Here is a 22,496-nt window from a genome sequence, read left to right on the forward strand (position 1 = left end):
ACCTCTCTTCTTTGCTTTTAGATGGCCGCCTTCTCCTTGTGTCTTCACATGGTCTTTCCTCTATGTGTTTCTGTGTCCTAATTTCTTCTTACAAAGACACCTGTCATAATGGATGGTGGCCCATCCTAACAACTTCATTTTAACTTGATTACCTTTTTAAAGACCTTATCTCCAATGATAGTCACGGGGTAATAGGACTCAGGACTTCAACAAGGGGGAGGGAGGGACATAAAATTCACCCCCAATCACCCATCATGACTGATCCTTTGAGATTCAGCATATTACTGCTCTGGTAACACGGGGGCCTGATTAACAAAGACAGAGGAGAGATTCTCACCTATGTCTTTACTTATTCTCATTATTTTGTTCATGTAATAATTGTTGAGATGCCTTCATTTCCCCAAATGTGATGAAAGAGTCCAATATAAGAAATAATTTAGAAAACTGAAGATTATAATAATGATAACCTCTGTTGCTAGATATGTCCCTGGACACATGGCCAGCAGTATCCAGTAAGAGCATATTCTTTTGTAGCAAGTGTGTGTCCAAGAAAGTAAATGGATTTTCTTGATAAATGACACAATAACTTCTCTTAAGGAAGAATAAATATTGGTTTAGAAAAATTCTTGACACCTGATTAGTGGGAAAGTGATTCTTAGAGATCATGGGCTACCAGCAGCCAAAATAACACAAGAAAAGGTTAAACTTATTATTATTATTATTATTATTATTATTATTTTGAGACAGAGTCTCGCTCTGTCTCCTAGGCTGGAGTGCAGTGGCACGATCTCTGCTCACTGCAACCTTCACCTCCTGAGCTCAAGCGATTCTCCTGCCTCAGCCTCCTAAGGAGCTGGGCCCGCCACCCACGCCCAGCTAATTTTTTGTATTTTTAGTACAGATGGGGTTTCACCATGTTGGCCAGGCTGGTCTTGAACTCCTGACCACAGGTGATCTAGCCACCTCGGCCTCCCAAAGTGTAGGGATTACAGGCATGAGCCACCACACCTGGCCTTAAACTTATTTGAATAAACCATGAGCTGAAATTTGGTAGTAGGGGAAAACATGAGAAGTTAGAAAATAGCACAAGGCTTGAAGACCTTGAGTGAAAATTGGACATGGACAATATCCGGTTGTGGGAGAATCAAGTCTTCCTAGAATGAAGAAGTCTGATGTCTCGTTTGAGCATATTTTTGCTGGTGTGATGTAGTACTCTCCTCAGCACCTTCCTTTGATCATCAATAAAACATACTATGTACACACCTATCTCAAGAGGGTAGAGTTTTGGGGAAACCAAGTATGCAATGGCATTGGATATGCCATGAGCATACCTGGCAGATGACCTATAAATGGAACTGATTAAACAAACATGATTTCCAGAAACGCAGATATCTGTGAGCTATAAGCACCCTCTACTCCTACCTCCAAGTAAAAACAGAAATCTGGAGAAGACTGTTTCAGTTTTCACAGGACACTGAAAGGGATGTAAGAATGAGGATGTGTTTGACTTAATCTTATCTACCTTTTATGGGGCAGGATTATCCCAGATTTTATTTAGGTTACATGTATATAGTAACATTTTTAATTATAAGAAACAGTCCAACCTTATATTACATTATGAATGATTTTTTAAATGTTTATCTATGAATTAGTCTATATTTTCCAAGCCTTCAAATTTTATTACATATGACTACTATAATCTTGAAAAAATAGTGCAAACTTTTAAAACATTTTGTTAAAAAATTTTATTTTGACATAGTTTTATTTTGTCTTATTTTATTTTTGTTTTCTATTTTTTTGAGATGGAATCTTATTCTGTCATCCAGGCTGAAGTGCAGTGGCGTGATCTTGGCTTGCTGCAACCTCTGCCTCTTGGGTTCAAGTGATTCTCCTGCCTCAGCCTCCCAAGTAGCTGGGATTACAGGTGCCCACCACCATGCCAGCTAATTTTTTTTTTTCGTATCTTTACTAGAGACAGGGTTTCACCATGTTGGCCAGGCTGGTCTTGAACTCCTGACCTCAGGCGATCCACCTGCCTCGGCCTCCCAAAGTGCTGGGATTACAGGCGTGAGCCACCATGCCCAACCTAATTTTGAGATAATTTTAAATAAACATGCAGGTGTAAGAAACAATACAGAGAGATCTCATATACCCTTTACTCAGTATCTACCCATGGTAGCATCTTGCAAAACTCTAGTACAATATTACATCTGGAGTATTAACTTTGATGCAGTGAAGATACAGAACATTTCACTACCACAAGGAGCCTTTGTGCTGCCCTTTTAGCCACATCCTCACCCCTCTCATGTCATCCCCTACTTACTTCTGGCAACTACCAATCTGTTCTCTATTTTTATAATTTTGTCATTTCAAAAATGCTATATAAATGGAATCATGTTGTATATAACCTTTTGGGATTGGCTTTTCCCACTCAGTGCAATTTCCTGGAAAGTCATCCAGGTAGTAACCATAGATCAATATATTTTTCTTTTTATTGTTGAGTAATATTCTATGATATGGACATGCAAGAATTTGTTTAAACATTCACCTATTGAAAGACGTCTGGGTTGTTTCCAGTTATGGGATATTACAAAGGTGCTTGTTACAGATTGAATCTTGTTCTCCTAAAATATTGAATTCTTAGCCCCCAATACCTCAGAAAGTGACCCTATTTTGAGGTGGGGTCTTTGCCGAGGTACTCAAATTAAAATATAATCATTAATATAGGCCATTATTCGATATCAGTGGTGTCCTTATGAAAAGGTCAAATTTAGAGACAGCCATGTACACTGACAGACTGCCATATGAAAATGAAGTCAGAGATTGGGGCAATGCTTCTTCAAGCCAAGGGACACCAATTTCCAGGAAACCTCCAGAAGTGAGGTGAGAGGCATGGAGCAGATACTCTCTCACAACCCTCAGAAGAAAGCAACCCTGATGATACCTTGGTTTTGGGCATCCAGTCTCCAAAAGTGTGAGACAATAAATATCTGCTGTTTAAGCCACCCTGCAGTACTTTGTTAATGGCAGCACTAGCAAATGAATATAGTGCCATAAACATCTGTGTATAGGAGGTTTTTGTACAGACACAAATCCTCATTTCTTTGGAATAAACAGCCAGGAGTGCAATTACTGGGTCATAGGGTAGCTGCATATTAAGTTAAAAGAAAATAGCCTGTTTTCCAGAATGGCTGTACTTCTTTACATTCCCAGACCAATGTAAAGGATGGCTCAAATTCTTGGCATTCTCACAAAAGGTTGATGTTGTCACTATGTTTTTATTTTAGCCATTCCACTGGATATATATTGGTATCTCATTATGATATTAATTTGCATTTCTCCAATGGCTAATGATGATGGACTTCTTTTCATGAGCTTGTTTGTTTCTACTGTTGAGTTGTGAGGGTTTTTATATATTCTGAATAGCAGTTCTTTCTTACGTATGTACTTTGCTTATATTTTCCCAGTTTATAGCTTGTCTTATCCTCCCATTAATATAGGCGTTTTGTGGATCAAAGTTTTGTAATTTTGATGAAATCTGCTTTATCACTTGTATCTTTTTATGGATCATGCCTTTAGTGTCAATTCTAAGAATTCTTTGCCTAGCTAACAATATTCCAGAGTAATTTCTATATTTATTATAAAATGTTTTTAGCTTTGTAATTTACTTTTGAGTCCATGATTCACTTTGAGTTAATTTTTATATAAAGTGTGAGGATTATGTCACGGTTCACTGTCTACAGAAATCCAATTACTCCAGCATCATTTATTGAAAAAGCTACCTTTTCTCCACTGGATTGTTTTTGTACCTTTGTCAAAAATCAGTTGGGTATATGTGTGTGAGTCTGTTTTTGGGTTCCCTAACCTGTTCCATTGATCTGTGTGTCTATTCCTCCACCAAATACCACACTGTATTGATTAAGCCTTAATATCCGGTAGAGTGATTTCTCCCACTTTCTTCTGCTTTTTTCTCCTGTCAATCTCTGTTTTTATTTTTAAATAAGAATTGATGAATTTTGTTCACTTATATTTAACGTAATTATTGATCTCTTAAGGTTAAGTTTTCCCTTTAATTTTATGGTTTGGGTTTATTCTATTTTTTGTGTTTCTTTGTTTTCTTTTTTTTCTGTCATTCTCTGTGTTACATGAACACTGTTTAGCATTTCATTTTGACTTTTTCTTACCTTTTGGAGTGTTATCTCTTTATACAGCATTTTTGGTGGTTGCTATTAATTTTTCATTATATATACATAGCTTATCACTGTTTACTTGTATCATCATTTCACCAGTTTATTTTTTTATTTTTTATTATTATTGTTTTTTTTTAGAGACAGAGTCTCGCTCTGTCACCCAGGCTGGAGTGCGGTGGTGTGATCTCGGCTCAGTGCAAGCCCTGCCTCCCAGGATCATGCCATTCTCCTGCCTCAGCCTCCCGAGTAGCTGGGACTACAGGTGCCCGCCACCATGCCCGGCTAATTTTTGTATTTTTAGTAGAGGCGGGGTTTCATCGTGGTAGCCAGGATGGTCTCGATCTCCTGACTTCGTGATCTGCCTGCCTCAGCCTCCCAAAGTGCTGGAATTACAGGCGTGAGCATTTTACCAGTTTAAATGAAGTGTATAAACTTTACTTTCTTTTGCATTTCTTATTTATAACATAATATTCTTATAAGATAATATTCTTAAATATTTCCTCTATGTACATTTAACTCCACATTAGACAGTGTTGTAATTTTTTCTTCAATCATCATAGTTAGGAAAACTCAAGATGAAGAGGAAAGTGTATTTTATTTGTTTATAGTTTTGCTTATTATTTACTTTCTTTTTTCTGATGTTCCAAGAGTCTTTAAACACATTTTTCTTTTCGGTTTAGAGAACTTTCTTAGCCATTCTGCTATGATAAGTTTTCTGCTGACAAATTATCTTAATTTTTTTGCATCTGAAAATGTCTTGATTTCCTTTCATTCCTAAATAATATTTTCACTGGCTAATAGAATACCACTTGACAATTTTTTTTTTGTAAAGCACATGGAAAAATGTTATGTCACTTTCTTCTGGCCTTAATGATTTCTGATGAGAAATCCACTGTTGTTTGATTTTTTTTCTTATGCAGGTATCGTTTTACTGTTTCTTCATCACTTTCAATTTTCATTTCTTTTAAGAACTTCGACTATAATGTGTCTTGGTATGAATTTCTTCGTTTTTTTTTTTTTCTCTTTGTGATTCATTCAGCCTTTGGATCTGCAGATTTATGGAAATTTTTTGGCCAAATTTGGGGAGTTTGAGTTATTTCATTAAGTACATTTTCAGCTCTCCAGTTTTCCTCCTTTAATTCTGGCATTTCAATCACACAAATGTTATGTCTTTTGTTATATTTCCACGGGAAGTGAGACTTTGTTCATATTTTTCTTATCCTATTTTTTCTCTGTTGTTCAAACTGAGTAATTTCTACTGTTCTTAAAGTTCACTGATTATTATGTCTCCTTCATCTTGCTGTTGAACCCATCACTGAGTTTTTTATTTCAGTTATTACATTTTTAAGTTCTAATATTTCCTTTTGTCTTTTATAATATTTTATATTTCTTACTGAGAAATATTTATTTGCTAGGATTTTCTGTTATTTTTTTCATTTGTTTCAATTGTGTTAATAATTGTTCACTGAAGCATTTTTATGATAGCTGCTTTACAATATTTGTCAGATAATTCTGATGTCACTGACATCTTAGTGTTGGCTTCTATTGATTGTGTTTTTTTCTTTTCCATTCAGTTCAAGACCTTCCTGGAACTTGGCATGAATGTTTTAAATTGAAATCTGGACATTTTGGGCATTATGTTAAAAAAAACTGGATCTTATTATTAACCTTCTGTTTTAGCTTGTTCTTTCTGACACCACTTCGGTAGGGAAAGAGGAAGACACTGTCTTGTTACCAACTTGGCCTCCATTGACACACAATAGAGTGGGTTCCTCCTTATTGCTGAGTTGAGTTACTTACTGCCCCTACTGGGAGCCTCTGCTGATACCTGCTTAGCTGGAAGAGGCAAGTGCTAGGTTACTGATGTCCACGGGGTTCCCACACGGGATGGTGGTGATGGTGGTGATGGTGGTTATGGTGGTGGCAGTCTCAGGACCATGGGAAATGATGAAAGCCCTAACTCTGTACTAGGTCCTTTTTGATAGGACTCCAGAAGGGAATAAGAGAGTGTTTCATTTCTGCTTAGTGGGTGTGGAAGTCCAGGCTCTCCCTGTGGTTTTGACTGACATTGAGTGGGTGGGAGAAATTGTCCTTGCCCTATAGCGATGAAAGTTTCAGCTTCTAACTTGGCCATCTCAGACACTCCTCCTGCAAGGGGCTCATTACAGCCAGGTGAGGGTGGAATTCTAGGTTCCTCCTTGGCCTTTGCTGGTGTACGTGAAAAGAGGCATAAGTTTTTTTCTGTGAAGTCTGAGTAGAATAGGGTGGTTATTGTCAAAAGTATTTCTGTCTTGCTAGGCTCCCCCTTTTCTGGCCCTTTGGCTAGAGAGCTGACTTTGGTGAGACTTTATTTATTTGTCTGGGCCCATTCAGTGTTTCTGGGTTTCCATCTTCTGCACTGCAAAGTTTGAGTTATGTGAGATGAAAAGAGAACTCACCACTGTGTTGTCTCTTGTATCCTAAGGTCCCTAGACTATCTACCTTCTTCTCTCTGCCTTTCAGACAAGGTGTTTATTTCATGTATGTGCTCAGGGGTTTTAGTTGTGCTTAGCAGGAGAGAGAAGAAAAAAACAACATTGACTCCGTATTATTGTAATAAATGTTTCTAACATCTTATTTTAAAATACTATTAGACATTAAAGAGTTACAAAAATAGTACAAGAAATGTCTGAATATAATGTATCCATAGTGCCCGCAAATAGTTAACATTTTAGCACTTTTGCTTTATATTTATTCATTCATTCATTATTTATTTATTTCTATCTAATCTTATTGAACCCTCTCAGAGTAAGTTGCAAACTCTAAGAACTTCAGTGTGTACGTTCAGCAAACAAGAATAGGCCGGGTGCAGTGGCTCATGCCTGTTATCCCAGCACTTTGGGAGGCTGAGGAGGGAGGATCGCCTGAGGTCAGGAGTTTGAGATCAGCCTGGCCAACGTGGTGAAACCCTGTCTTTACTAAAAATACAAAAATTAGCTGGGCATGGTGGCATGTGCCTGTAAATCAAACTACTCAGGAGATCAAGGCAGGAGAATCGCTTGAACACAGGAGGCGGAGGTTGCAGTGAGCCAAGATCGCATCACTGCACTCCAGCCTGGGTAACAGAGCAAGACTCTGTCTTACAAAAACAAAAACAAAAACAAAAATGAAAAATGAGAATATTCTTTTTTTAAGAATAAAATGCTTTTATTAATCACAACATGCAATTGACGTGGCATCCTATTAGAATTAAACCAAGATTAATACTGGTGGTATGAAATTTACCTTTCTCACCTCCATTCCAAAGGAAAATATTACTTATTAGGGCTTGTCTTAATCTTATGGACTGATTTCAGTAAAAACTATTTTAAATAGTCAATAGCAATTAACATATATTCTCAAACTGTTCTCAGAAGCAGTTAAAAAGGCAACTATAAAATCTGTAATGATAACAACTAGCAGGATTAGGATCGTTCTGTTAAACATTAGGAGCCACATCGCTATTTTAGCTGTTACATCAGTGCACCTTTTCCACTAGTAAGGCAGCTGTTTGCTAGGGGTGCCATGCTGATTAGCAAGTTTCTTCTTAAGTAAAAGACATTTGATTGATCAAGACGCAAGTGAGTTTTCTTTTTCAATTTTGCTGTCTTTTGGAGCAGAAACAAAAACCTTTGTCTTTGATATGTAAGGAGTCAAATATGAAATACAGCTGTTATAATCTTCTAAATCACAGTTAAACAGGTGCACAGAATTATTATAAGTCTTTGAAATATTTCGTTATTAAAATAACAACACTTCTGAATAATTTCTCAAAGTAGCTTTCCATTTTGGTACATGACTTTATAAACATCGCACATTAGATAAGTATTTTAGCAATTTCTTCTATCAACTACACTTTGCCCTCAGTAAGGTTTAGAGTATGATTTCAAACAATTTCTACATGTAAGCATCTTTAAATAAGTTTTGTTTTCACTGAACTGACTTTCTATTTTCACTTATGTGCCTGTGGAAGTTAAATTAAGCATACATACGTACATACATATATATATATATACACACATATATACATACACACACACATATATATATACTGGCATACATAAGTGTATACATGTGTGTTTTCTAAGTAAGTTACTTTTACCATTAGAGTAAAACTGGACACAACAGGGACAACTCTGTGAGAAACAGTGTGGTCTTCCTTGGAAACCCTTCTTTAGGTTGAGGAGGGCAGGTACAGTTTGCTGAAGGATGTGATGAGGCTGTAGTAAGTCTTCTCATCATCTTTTAATTGTTTCCAAGTCTCACCACCACTGCTATGTGCACATCTGCTTCCTCAGCAGCACCGGCCTCTTGAGTAACATCTGTCAGAAATAAATGTTGTTGGTTGAGCCCCCAGTGCTGTCTGCAATCCTTTGATAACTTTCACTCTGTACTTTGTGTCCAATCTTGGTATCAAAGGGACCATCAACAAGCTCAAGAATCTTTCCCTTCGCAGACTGACCAGATAGCAGTCTCTGTGCCTCTACACTCCCTGAGAAATAGATATACACCTTCATTCCAGCCCTTCTCCACTTTCTGACTGCTGGAAACACACCTGCAAAGAACTCTGCCTTCATGGGCCGAGCTGTGACTGCTGCCCTTCGCGTGTGGTCCTACAGCTGTTTGAACATGGTGGTCTTTCCGTCCAGGGACATCTGCCAGCACACCTTATCTACCATGGCCTGGATCATCTGTTGCAGATCATCCACTCCATTCCCAGGCTGCATATCTTCCTGCTGCAGGGATAGGAACAGCCCCATCCTCTTCAGCCTGTTTCCTCAAGAGATTGATATCCTGCGGGCACTCCTCTTCTGCCCAATATGTCTGCAGATACTCTAACATGTTCTTCAATATAAGGAAATAAAATGTCCTCCCATGTCTAATGGGATCAGGTTGACTTTGGTGGGCACCGAAAGCATGACCATTTCCCTATTGGATGTTACTATGGGAATCTGCCTGCCAGTAGGGAGGATGTAGGGCAGTGTGGACTGCGGCCCTGTAAAGTCCTGGAGCCAGCAACTGTATGCAGCCTGGCCTGTGTTGGGAGAGGCCACCTCTGCACACCCAGAACTAGAGAAGGCTGCTGCCCAGAATCCCTGAATTCATCCAAAAAACAAGGATATTCTTTTACATAACCAGGGTACAATCATAATCATGAAATTAACTTGAATGCAATATTATTTAATCTTATAGATATTATTCACATTTCATCAATTGTATCACTTATATCTTTCATAGTAAAAGAAAAAAACACTCAAACATTTTATAGGGAAATATGTCCGCTGATGTAGGACCCTGGGGTTTGCTGTATTATTTCAAAGGGAATTCAATCAATTTGCTGATTCATTCTCATTCTCTCTCTCTTTCTCTCATTCTCTCTCTACCAAACCCACCCTGATTTTTGACCATTATAAGTACTTTATAGTCAACCAGCCTAGAATCTCTCTACCTGTATCTAACTAGATCTCTACCTGTTCCGGTCCTTGTTAGAACAGGAAAACAGTCATGTAAAGCAATGCAGAAATAATAAAGTTTAATATAGAAATTAGAGATTACCTGGGAGAGAAATCAGGAAGGGTATATCCAAAATGTTAGGAAAAAAACCCTGAAACTCTGTAGTGAGTAGTTATAAAATTTATTAGGAAACTGCTGCAATTCTTGATTTTCAGGGAGAGCCCCCAGCTAACTATTTTGATTAGCTGAATAACTTCCTTCTGGTTAGCTATGTGCCTGCCTTGATCTCCCGAGTCCTGCCCTTCAAAATCTCATGTGAGTTGTTCTTATCAGCAAGGTCAAATCTGGAATCATAGAGCAAAGGAGGTTCTGGAGAATCTAGATAGAAGGCTTCCAGTTCAGGCTTCCAAGTTTTTCTGGTGAGTAAGTGGTGCCCTATAGTAGGAGAGAGAATGGACGGAAAAACATCCGGCTGGCCCAGGAAATCTCTTTCTGGAAAATTATTCAAATAGTTAGAAATACATTGCTAAATTCTGTCACTGACCCATGTTAGAGATAATTGGATCTCCCTTTCCCACCAGAATGTTAAATTTGTTTTTTGTTTTTTTTTTTGAGACGGAGTCTTGCTCTGTTGCCCAGGCTGGAGTGCAGTGGCGTGAACTCGGCTCACTGCAAGCTCCGCCTTCTGGGTTCACACCATTCTCCTGCCTCAGCCTCCCAAGTAGCTGGGACTACAGGCACCTGCCACCACGCCCAGCTAATTGTTTTTGAATTTTTTAGTAGAGACAGGTTTTCACCATGTTAGCCAGGATGGTCTCAATCTCCTGACTTCATGATCCGCCCGCCTCGACCTCCCAAAGTTGAATTTGTTTTTGTTATCATCACTTTCCCCAATGGATTCACCCTAAGATACAATCTAAAGAGGGCTTCTCTGTATTATTGATACTTCTTATTTCTATTTAGAAACTCTTGATTTTTTTTATTCCAATTAATTAGTGTTAGTTGAGCTACCATGATTTTTCACGACCTCGATCCTAACCTTGGCTGTAGTTTATTGTTCCATGGAGGACATACTATTCAAGTTGGCCCAATTACAGTGTTTTTCCCCATTTTTTCATTTCTAATGTTTTTCTAATTTTTTTTATTTCTAAAAATAGCTCAATTGTATGATAAGTCTAGAACAAACAAAGACTGCATCAGTCAGTAGAGATTAGGTTATGCTCTGGTAACAAATAACACCAAAATCTCAGTAATTTTTTTTTTGAGGCAGAGTTTGGCTGTACCCCAGGCTGGAGTCCAGTGGTGCAATCACTGCTCACTGCAGTCTTAATCTCCTTGGCCCAAATTATTCTCCCACTTAAGCCTCTCAAGTAGCTGAGAGGCAAGTAGCCTCTACAGGCACATGCCACCCCACCCAGCTAATTTTTTTATTCTTTTCTAAAGACTAGGCTTTGCTGTGTTGTTCAGGTTGGTCTTAAACTCCTGGCCTCAAGTGATCCTACTGGCTTGGTCTGCCAAAGTGTTGGGATTATAGGTGTGAGCCACTGCACCTGACCTACAGTAGTTGTTTTTTTTGTTTTGTTTTGTTTTTGTTTTTTTTTTATGACACAATCTTATTTGCTGCTCATTCAGTTTCTACTGAAGATCTAGGTGTTTCTACAGGACAACTGTATCCCATGTGCTGACTCAGTATTTTAAGTTGCTTAAATATTTTGGTCTCCCCATACAGATACAAGCTTTTATGATTCTCGTGGTAGGGGAAGAGCCAAACTAGAGAATCCTGTATCTTCAATGAAATGTTTCCACTCACATTTCATGGTCAAATCAAGTCAAATGGCCATGTCCAACTTCGGGAGGTGATTAGTGGAATCCTTCATGTACTCAGAAATAGAGAATATCTAGATATTGGTGAACAATTGTAATACTTACCCTAAGGACCCCAAAGTCCTATGGACTTCTGACTGACTATTCAGTTGGAGTTAAATGATTAAGGAAGGTAAGTATGATGCCCCTGTCATCTTAGAACACATGAGTCGGTACTAAGAAAAATGTTTGCTCTCTCTTTCTGCTTTTTCTATTACTTTGATTACTATGCTTGAGAAAGCCTAACAAAAATGATGCTATTCCTTTACATTTTGCTCAGCATTGTAGATGAGCTATTAGTCTTTTATATAATGTCGCCTCTGAGTTAGAAATCTAGTGTTGAAGCTAATAGTAGGGTACTGTTTATGCAGCTTACCATACAGGGTTGCTGGGAACCTCAAGGGAAATAATGGTTACAAAACGGCTGGATGTACTTTAATATATTCAACAAATAGTTTAAGCTGGCTTATTGTTATTTCTTTCATTGAGCTTTCATTAGGAGCATCTCAGGATGACTTTTCAGCTGAAATCAGATTGGCTGATTCTTCAGTGGGCAAAACCCTCTAAACAATCTAAAGGCCTTTCTTATCAGTAGATTCTACTCTCATAAGCATTTATGAGTGTAACAGGATGGAATAGGCCAGGGTAGAAGCTAAGGGTGCTCAGGACTAGTCTGTGATAAAAATGGGGTTCCAATGGAAAAATAAGGCAGCCTATAGTATAAATGTGATCCCGCTGAGGTCTGCTGTGTGATTCTCTTTAATAACAGAGTTGAGAGGTGTTAATGAGCATGACACAGGGCACACAGCCATCGAGTGAATTAGTCATAGCTTGATTCTTTTATGTGCCTCGTCTAATGGCAAACATTACCCAGCAATCACAGCAGTATCACTCAGATGGAGCAGAAGGTGTGGAAGGGAGTAACGAGGCTGCCTAAAAACTGTTTACAGAGCCCTGCACCAATTCACAACAGATAATAGAACTCAGAGCCAGACAGATAATAGGAGTGACAGCCATTTATTGCTAAGAGACTGTCTGAATATTTGTGCATAAAACAGCCCACTCCAAGTTCTTTAATCACATTTCTTGAGAAAGAGTGGCAAAATGGAAAGCCACGTGTCAGGCTACTTCCATTAGTGTGTTCTAAATGAGTATGAAGAGGAATGAGCAGATACGAAGAAAAAGAATACTGAAAAAGAATGCAGATCAGAAACAGCTTCTGGCTGTTTGAATTCCGCAAATTGGGACATCTCCTCCATGTGACTAGGACAGGGTATTGGAAAATAATTTTATCCTAAAGTCATTTGATATTTAGGATTGTTGAAAAATATCTTAGTTTACAATTCTTCTTTGATTCCTAAAAGAGAGAATGGCTCACCCAGACTCCATTTTTTTCTTACTTCATACCTAGACTTCGGCACTTTTTTAGTATTGTGGATAGTGAATGGAAACATGTTGTAAAGGTCTAGAAGATGGAATTCATAGTTTTCCATAAGTATTTTTTTTAAAGACCAACAATCTTATCTTTTTCCAAAACGATCCCAAAAAGATTTAAAAGGAAATTTAATTATATTACAAGGTATCTCCTAATAGAAAATGAAATTTGGAAATGTGGTTTTTCATATTTTTTACTTGGCAACCATGTTCTGCTATGGTGCCACATTTTAAGAGGGACATTAACTAGATGACATGCATTCCAGCTAACATGTCTAAAATGTCACTGGAATATAAAACCATATCATTTTAAAATGTTTGAAGGGCCTAAAGAATTTAACATAAAGAGGATAGAGAGTACATAGCTTGGCAATAGTATTGAAATAGCAAATATCTATTCCTCCTGTGAAAGAAGAATTGTATGTTCTGTAGGACTTAAGGGAGTAAAAAAGAAAGACTAAATTAAAGTTAGAGTAGGTCCCTTCACCTGATTACAGGGAATGATTTGCAGTGTTTAGAGCTGTCCAGAAATTGAATGAGCTGTCTAGAAATTGAATGAACTGTCCAGAGCAGTGAGCTCCTTGTCAGTGGATGTGTTCAAGCAGAAGCTAAGTAACCACTTGCTAGAGATATTTTCAAGAAGAGTTAAGATGGAGAGTTGTCTTAATTGATGTGATATCCACTTGAACCCAGGGTGTCTGTGATATTAGTTATTATTAGACTCCTCAGGGAGGTTCTTGATGCATTGTAACCTGGGGCCCAGGAGATGAGCAAGGATGAATAAATTGAACTTTAAAGGCTATGTTTGAAATATTTTTTCTTATCTTCTGAAGTCAGAAAGATTTCAATGTTTATATTATTATGACTGTAAAAGCAAGATTTATTGTTAAGATAAATAATAAATTATGATTGCTTGAGTTTTTATACAGTTCTTTGTTTTCCCTGAAGTCAATAGTTGCCTTGTTTATTAATTTTTCTTATTTTTAAATACATATAAATAATCAGTTTCCAGATGTTCTGTTTTATAAAATACTCTGCATTATTATTTTATACACAACCAAATGCACTAAGTCATCCATCAAGTGCATGTAGCAATTGGTACCCAACTGTTAGTTATATATCCAACATCCGTTGTCCTTTTTTCTGTTACTAATGGGAGCCGCATACAAGCTTAAGGTAACAATATGTCTAGCTTTAGAAATTCATTTCCTAGCCCTTCTTGCAGCAAATATGTCCATAAGATAGAGCCTTCTAAAGAAGATGTAAATAGCTGTCTATTTGCAGCTATTTCCTATTTACAGCTTCCATCCTACAGTCAGCACTGTAGGGTGACTATAGTTAACAGGGGATTTAGGGACAGGTACTTTCCTGTTAAAGGCATTGACTGTTTCTCCTTATTACCACCACCACCACATCCTCCTCTTCATCCTCCTTCTCCTTGTTTTTCCCCGCCTTTTCAGCTCTGTCTTCTTCCTTCTTGTCTGAATATACTGATTTTAGGTGAGGGATTGAGCAGCCTTTACATCGTATGAGGCAACTGTAAGAATAAAGATACAAGGAGCAGGATTTTAGAGAGAGTAATGGCACAGCAAAAACAGTCCAGCACTTTTAATCTATGGATCTCTGCTTAAATGTGGGAAAATAACTTTTTAATTTAATGACTTTGGTAAGACTTGTAAAATATCCAGCCAAATACAACCCTAACTGATACCAATGACATTTCAAATCAGTGTATTTCTCAATAAATTATGTTGATACATGTGTCTAGCTGTGTGGGAAAACAGAAAGTGAAATCTTTTCTTCTTACACCAAAATTAATTCTGTAGGAACTAATAATATCAATGTAAAAAAATGACAGAAACCATTAAAGTTTTAGAAAAACCTACAACATTTTATCAAATACAATCTTCCATTGTGGAAGGTTTGTCTAAGTATTACTGAAACCACCAAGATAAAATGATCACTAAATATAACCAAATAGCCATTAAAATTTTCTATGCAGATGTCTTAATGAGGCAAGTAATTAATTGGTAAGAAAGTTATGACCACACTAAAGCAGAGAACTAATATCCCTAATATATAAAGAGTTGTTCAATAGCAACAAGGAAAATGTATCGAAGTTAAAGAAAAATTGTCAAAGGAAGCAGACAATTCCAAGAAAAAAGAAAAGCATCTGTGGAAAGCCTCTTCACAAAACAGACTAAATAAATAAAATACAATAAAAAACAAAAATAATTAAAGTACATATAATGAAAGAAGCCAATTAAAATTATAAACAATAACCTCAGAGAGATATAAAAATATAGAATATTCTGGAAATAAGAATATGATGTTTAATATCTTTAAAAACCAAACAAGAAACGAGAACAACTAGAGAATAAAAAAGAGCTTTGGGAGATTAAAAATATGTAATAAAAAGGTCTGAGGAATAGCTGGAATATAGACTTAAGGAAATAACCAGGAAATTAAAATAAAAAAGACAAAGGACATAGTTAATAGAATAAAGAAGAAAATTGAAAGACTAAACCATATCCTCAAAGAGTCAACTCTCAGGAGCTCTGGAAATAAAGACCAGAGTAAACAGTGAAGAAGAAATTACCCAATCAATGATTCAAAAAAAATTCCCAGATCCAAAGGACCTGATTTTTCAGGTTGAAGATGTACATGTCATGGCTATCATAAGAAGCGAAAAAAAGACCAAGAATACTGTGGACAGAGAGAAGTTTTCTAAAAGCTACTAGGAGAGAAGATGCCATATACAAAAAGATCAGAAATAAAAGTTGCACCTCCATCTATTTGTATTTTACTTTAACATTTAATCTGGAAAATATGTTGAAATTAATTAAATATGTTTTCTACTGAAATTGAGTCAAACTATGAGATACCTCTTAGCTATGAGCAACATGACTGCAAGAGGGACTTGGTGCTAGAGGGTAGGTACACTGGCACAATTTTTATTACTGGAAAAACAACTCAAAGCAAGTGAGGTTCATCATTGCCAGTTCGAAGTGCTCTTTCTTTCTTTCTTTCTCTCTCTCGCTCTCTCTCTCTCTTTCTTTCTTTCTTTCTTTTTCCGAGTCTCACTCTGTTACCCAGGTTGGAGTGCAGTGGTGCAATCTTGGCTCACTGAAACCTCCGCCTCCCAGGTTCAAGCGAATCTCCTCCCTCAGCCTCCTGAGTAGCTGGGATTACAGGTGCGTGCCACCATATCTGGCTAATTTTTTATATTTTTAGCAGAGATGGCGTTTCACCAAATTGGTCAGACTGGTCTCAAACTCCTGACCTCGTGATCCACCAGCCTCGGCCTACCAAAGTGGTGGGATTACAGGCATGAGCCGCTACACCCGGCCAGAAGTGCTTTTTAAATTCATATCATTTATGTTTTCCTCTCTCTCTCCCTCCTTCCATGCATTTTTTTCTTTAGCACACATTTTCAAGATTTGACATAGGTAGAAGAATTTCTAAGCTGAGAAGCATCCATTCTATTGCCTTATGTGTCACCTTTACCCTGGGGCTCTCACTGTAATCACTGGCTCCATTAGGTCATCCTCTTTAAATACTCTCTTACTTTCTGTACAGTTCAGAAAATCTTTCCTCGGATTTTTAAATACATCAAACTCTGAGGAAAGCTATAGGAAAATGTTTTTCTTATGAAGTACAATGTAACGTTTTGATCTTCTAGAGTGACCAGTTGTTCCAGTTTGCCAGAGGCGGAGAGGGTTACTGGAACATGAGAATTTCAGCTTTAAAACCAGGGTAGTTCTAGATAAACTGAGATGAGTTGGTCACCCTCGATCTGACTCAAGTAGTTCACTGTCTGAGATAGCTACCCTTCAGTCTCAAAGAATGGCCACAACCTCTCAGGTTCCTGAAACAAAGTTTATCATATCTATAGTTCCTGGAAATATCTTCATGAAGGGACATCTGAACAATTACAATCCAGGAGCTGTCTCCTATATATGTTTATGACTATATCACCAAGTATAAAAAGGCAAGTTTTCTCCTCTGTAGTTCCTCCCCCTTTGCTCCTCTCCCAAGACCCTGATTTCGGTTTCTAGTTTGAGACATGATTTTTCCCCATTGGCTTTACTTTAGATAGATCCTTTCTCTACACATCAGAATTTAACTTTACCCTTGCCAGAGAAAAAAAATTCACATTCATTCATTCATTCATTCATTCATTCCCTCCCTCACTCATGTGTTCAATTAAAAAACATACGAAGTTCTTGCTAAGGGTCAGGCACAATTTTAGGTGCTGGGAATTTGGTGGTTAAAAAAAAGAAAGTGTTCTTGCTGCCATGAAACTTACGTTCTTATGGGAGCAGACCATCAACAAACAAACAAATATGAAAGTAACATAATTTAGATGAGTATTAAATCAAGTGGTGTAATGGGATAAAAAATAATGGGATGTATTTAAAATTGGGCATTAAGGAAAGACCTTTGTAAGGAAATCAAATGTGAGCTGTAGCTTAGAAATATGAGAAGAAGCTAGCTCTGAGAAGGTTTAGGGAAAGGAAGAGTGAGAACTATAAAGTTCCCCAAATGGGAGACAGCTGGACTTGTTTAAGACACAAGGCCAGTATGGCTGGAACATAGGAAACACATATGGTATTATTTGATGTTAGAAAGGCAGAAAAGAACCAGAGCATGCTAGAGTTTTGTGGGTCATGGTAAAGAATTTGTGTAAAGACACTAGATGGTTTTGAAAAAGAGTGATGTAGTCTGAATTACGTTAAAAATATTAATCTTTTTGTTTCAATGGATAAATGGATAAAAAATGTGGTACACATACACAGTGGAATACTATTCAGTTATTAAAAGGAATGAAATCCTATCATTTGCAGCAACATGGATGGAACTGGAGTTCATTTTGTTACGTGATAAGCCAGGCACATAAAGGCTAATATCACATACTCTCACTCATATGTGAGCTAAAAACGTTGATCTTATAGAAGTGGAGAGTGGAATGATGGTTACCAGAGGCTGAGGGGGTGTGGAAGGAAATGAGGAGAGGTTTGTTAATGGGCGCTAAAATGTAATTGGACTGAAGGAACTAGTTCTATTGTTCAGCAGCACTGTAGGGTGACTATAGTTAACAGTAATTTGTTGTGTATTTCTAAGTAGCCAGAAGGGAATATTTGGAATGCTCCCAATACAAAGAAATGATAAATGTTTGAGGTGATGAGTATCCTAATTACCCATATTTGGTCATTACAATTATTATGTATCAATAAAAAACATATATCTCTTTGGCTGTTGTGTGGAAAGGATCATAGGAGGTAAGGGTAAGGGTAGTGAGACCAGTTAGGGAGGTGTTGTGTGGTTGTTCAGTGGAACGTAAGAGCTGGCTTGTTCTAGGGTGGAATCAGTGGAGAAGGAAAGTGGTTGAAGTTGGGACATATTTTGAAGGCGAAGATAACAGGACTCCCTGTTGGATTAAATGGGGTGGTGGTGAGGGAAAGAGAAGTCTCCTTGACTTCTGGTGTGAGTCAAAGGCAGCTGTTGGTGTCTAAATACTATTCATTGATCACAGCACTCATGGCATGCCTATAATAAGAGCTACAGAAAAGAGATCATTCTGAAGTAAGCAAAGCATTTTCCTATGACATTACATATTTCTCCACCATAATATGGACAGTATGCATAGGGGTTAGGAGCAGTGGCTCTGGAGCCACACTGCTTAACTGCGTAATTCCATCCTGCCATATGGTGACTATGGATCTAGGTCAAAATAACTTATTTGCCCTTTTTTTCTTATTAGGAGAATAAGTAATACACACTTCATAGGATTTTGTGAAAATTAAATGAGTTAACACATGAAAAGTACTTAGGAAAATGCCTGGCAAGAAATGATAATTATTATATTTATTACTTTTTTTCTTGGCGGTATAATATTTGATTATGTAAATGTATTAATTTATATAATAGGTCTCCCCACTTTCTTGGATATTTAGATGACTTCTAATGGGCTTTATTAGCTATAGTTATACAATGAACACTCACATATACACATACATACTTACATATTTTTCCATTATTATGATTATTTATTCAGGATAAATTTCTACGGTTTGAATTTGGTGGCTTAAATAATCTAAAAGATGCATGATTTAAGAGTTTTGATACATATTGCCAAATATTATACCCATTTATACTCCCACTAGCTGAGTATTTCCTTACACCATAGCCAAATTTGGATACTATAATAAAAAAGAAAATAACACATTTACAAGTTTGATAGAAAAAATTACATTCTTATTACTTCAGTTGACTTTAAAAATTATGGAATAGACTGAATGTTTTATGCAATAGTTAGCTGTTGGCCAGTTTTCTTTTGGAGTATTTGGATTTTTCTTTTTGATTTGTAGCAGTGTTTACCTGCTATTTTTGCTTCAATTTAGTTTGGTTTATCATTTGGTGGTGGTTGTTGGATTCAATGTGTACATCTTTTACTATATTGCATCTGCCTTCATCCTGATATCATGTAAACATCAACCATATTTTTAAAGGGCTAATTTATTTCAGCGTATGGTGTAAATTTATACCACAGATATTATGATATAAACCTAATATCTAGGTTCTTATTTTTCAAAATAGTTAAGTAATTGTTCCATATCCTTTATTTACTCTTGAATTTTTTGTTCTCCTTTAATTTAAAATGCTTACCCTAAAACATTACTGAGCTATTTCTACAGGAGTTTGTATATAATACGCAGATGGATTCATTTTTAAAAATGGAACACACTCACCTCATTTTTAATGTACAAAATTATTACATGTGTGTGGCTCTGTTTTTGAGTTTTCCTCTCTGTTTCATTTGCCCATCTCTGTATTCCTATACCAGTATCCTATTGTTAGGTAATTGTAGCTCTTTAATTCCATTATGTATGTTCATGTGCATATTTGTATATATTATACATATGTATTTTTTTTTTTTTGAAACAGGATCTCACTCTGTTGCCTAGGCTGGAGTGTGGTGGCATCATCACAGCTCACTGCAGCCACAAATTCCTGGGCTCAAGCAATCCTCCTGCTTCAGCCTCCTGAGTAGCTGGGACTGTAGGCAAGCGCTACCGTGCTCAGGTAATTTTTGTATTTTTGTGGAAATGGGGCCTTGTTTTGTTGCCCAGGCTGGCTTCAAGTGATCCTGCCGCCTTGGTCTCCCAAAGTGTTGGGATTACAGCCGTGAAACACCACATCTGACCTCATTTAATATCTCATGTGTAAGTCCTCTACATTATTCCTCACTTCAAAATGACATTGGAGTTTTAACTAGAATGATGTTAAATGTAAAAATGAATTTTGGAGAATGTTAACAACATGAGACATCAAATCTCCCCAACCAGAGACATGTATTCATTCACTCTTCAAGTTTTGCAATTTTTGAGTTGAAATATTTAAGCAAGAAAGACAAACAACTAAATCACAACAATAAAACAACAACAACAAAACCTTTTTGTCTTGAAGAAATTTTACCCTTTGTCCTAGTCTGTTTGAGTTGCTAACAAAATCCCATAAACTGGGGGCTTACAAATAGCAAACATTTATTTCTGAAGGCTGGGAATTCTAAGATCAAGGTGCTGGCAGATTCAGTGTCTGGTGAGGACCCTTTCTTCATAGGCTGAGCCTTTGCTCACTTCAGGACTGTGTGTTCACTTGGTTGGAAGGGCAAACAAGCTCCCTTGGGTCTCTTTTAAAAGACACTAATTCCATTAATGAGGGCTCCATCTTCATGATCTACTTACCTCCCCAAAGTCTTACCTCTTAATACCATCACTTTGGCAGTTAAGTTTCAACATATAGATTTTGGGGGACACAAACATTCAGACCACTGCAGCTTTGTGTTATTGAAAGATGCTGAAGACAAGATGAGCTCCATGACTCACTTCCTTGACTCAAGATATGGAAGTCATGGAAGTGAGTTTCAAGTCATGGAAATGAGCTCCATGACTCACTTCTTTGACTTCCATGACTCAAGATAAGATGAGCTCCATGACCCTTTCTGAGTGTGAGGATTGGAAATACAGAAACAACAATAATGCATTATATGTGTGTGTTGCTGTTTTACTTATCAAAGTGTTTTTTGAATCTAAATATTACTTAACCTTCTCAGTATCTGTTGGAGGAAGGCAGGCAAACTGCTTAAAGTTCCATTTTATAGAAGAGGAATTTAGCGGGCAGAGTCCAAGTTGCCCAAGACAGCAGAACTAGTTAACGTGGCCTTTGGCTTAAGATTAGGTCTTTTGGATTCTGGAGCTGGCTGCATAATACTCCTTAGCCTAGAGGGTTCTGGTTATGAAGAAAAGGATGGGTATAAATGGAAGAGCCTTAAATATGCAGCGTGCTGCCTCATGGGCCCAGGCCACCCTGATGCAGATACTTGATTCAGGGATGCTTATTTTCTACATTTCCAACCTCCTGCTTTGTCTCTTCCACAGAGGCCAACATTCTCTTTTTTTTCCTTGTCACTTTCCTCCTTTACAGCTTGTTCTTGTGAAAACAACTGATATATCTGTAAATTTCACAGGGATTTTCTTATACTTAAGCTGTTGACAGATCTAAAGTCTAAATCATGACACAAAAATCTGATGCCATAGGCATCAGAGAGCTGAGCTAGAAAGGTGATGTTTTAATCCGGGTGAATTTTTCAGTTTCTAGAGTCATACTATGTAGGAAGGGCTTGCCTGGCCATTGGACAGATTCCATATAGCATATGAATTCACAGAGTTGGAAGAACCTTTATATGCAGTATCCCAAATGCCTCTCTAAAGTCCTTAATTTTAAGGGAAACCTGCTCACTCCATTCTCCCTGGAGCTCCATGTTGATAAATTACCCGAAGGAATTTTATGAATCTACATCTTTTATGTCTGCAGACATGACCCGTCATCTGATGAATATTGAAACAGAATCTCCAGTACAATAGAGGACTTGAGGACATTAGTAGGAGCTTGCTCTGAACCAACACTGGTTTCATCCAGGACTTGAACCTGGCCATTATTTTCTATCTGCTCAGTATATTGACCTGTCAGCACCTTATTTATTTTTTAAGCACATGCTCAATGGCCACCCACTCCAAGAGGTTTGAATGATTTAATACATGAAAAACATTTAACCACACCTAGCTTACATATAGTAAGAACTCAATAAATATTCGCTATTAATAATTTTAAAATGACTTCCGAGTCTTCTAAACAGAGACTGAAATATGAGCTCAGCTTTTCCTGTTAGGTATATTAAAGGCATAACAACATTATTTTTGATTTGCAGTAGTCACCTGAAGCTGTTGTTTCAGAGACAATGATTGTGTTTGGGTACTACTTACTGCTTGGTGTAAACCACGTTCCATGCACCAGTGTTCAGGTAGTTGCACAGAGAAGGAGACAATTAGAGAAAATGACAGTGCCAGTGTCATCCATTAGGCACTGAGTCACAAAGCTTTGAGGTTAACATGAACTTGGAGACTACCTAGCCTCAAATGCTCCTACAGCACTTCCAACCAGTAAGCCCCATGGCTCTGTGTCACTGTCTCCTTA

The 22,496-nt window shown here is 37.4% G+C and overlaps 1 pseudogene; it reads right to left on the reverse strand.

Annotated features, from left to right (window-relative positions):
- Positions 1-8,382: 8,382 nt before the first annotated feature.
- Positions 8,383-9,133, reverse strand: LOC129034064 (enolase-phosphatase E1-like; annotated as a pseudogene).
- Between the last annotated feature and the right edge of the window lie 13,363 nt (positions 9,134-22,496).

Source organism: Pongo pygmaeus, chromosome 2 (assembly GCF_028885625.2).
Source record: "Pongo pygmaeus isolate AG05252 chromosome 2, NHGRI_mPonPyg2-v2.0_pri, whole genome shotgun sequence".
NCBI classification, from domain to species: domain Eukaryota; kingdom Metazoa; phylum Chordata; class Mammalia; order Primates; family Hominidae; genus Pongo; species Pongo pygmaeus.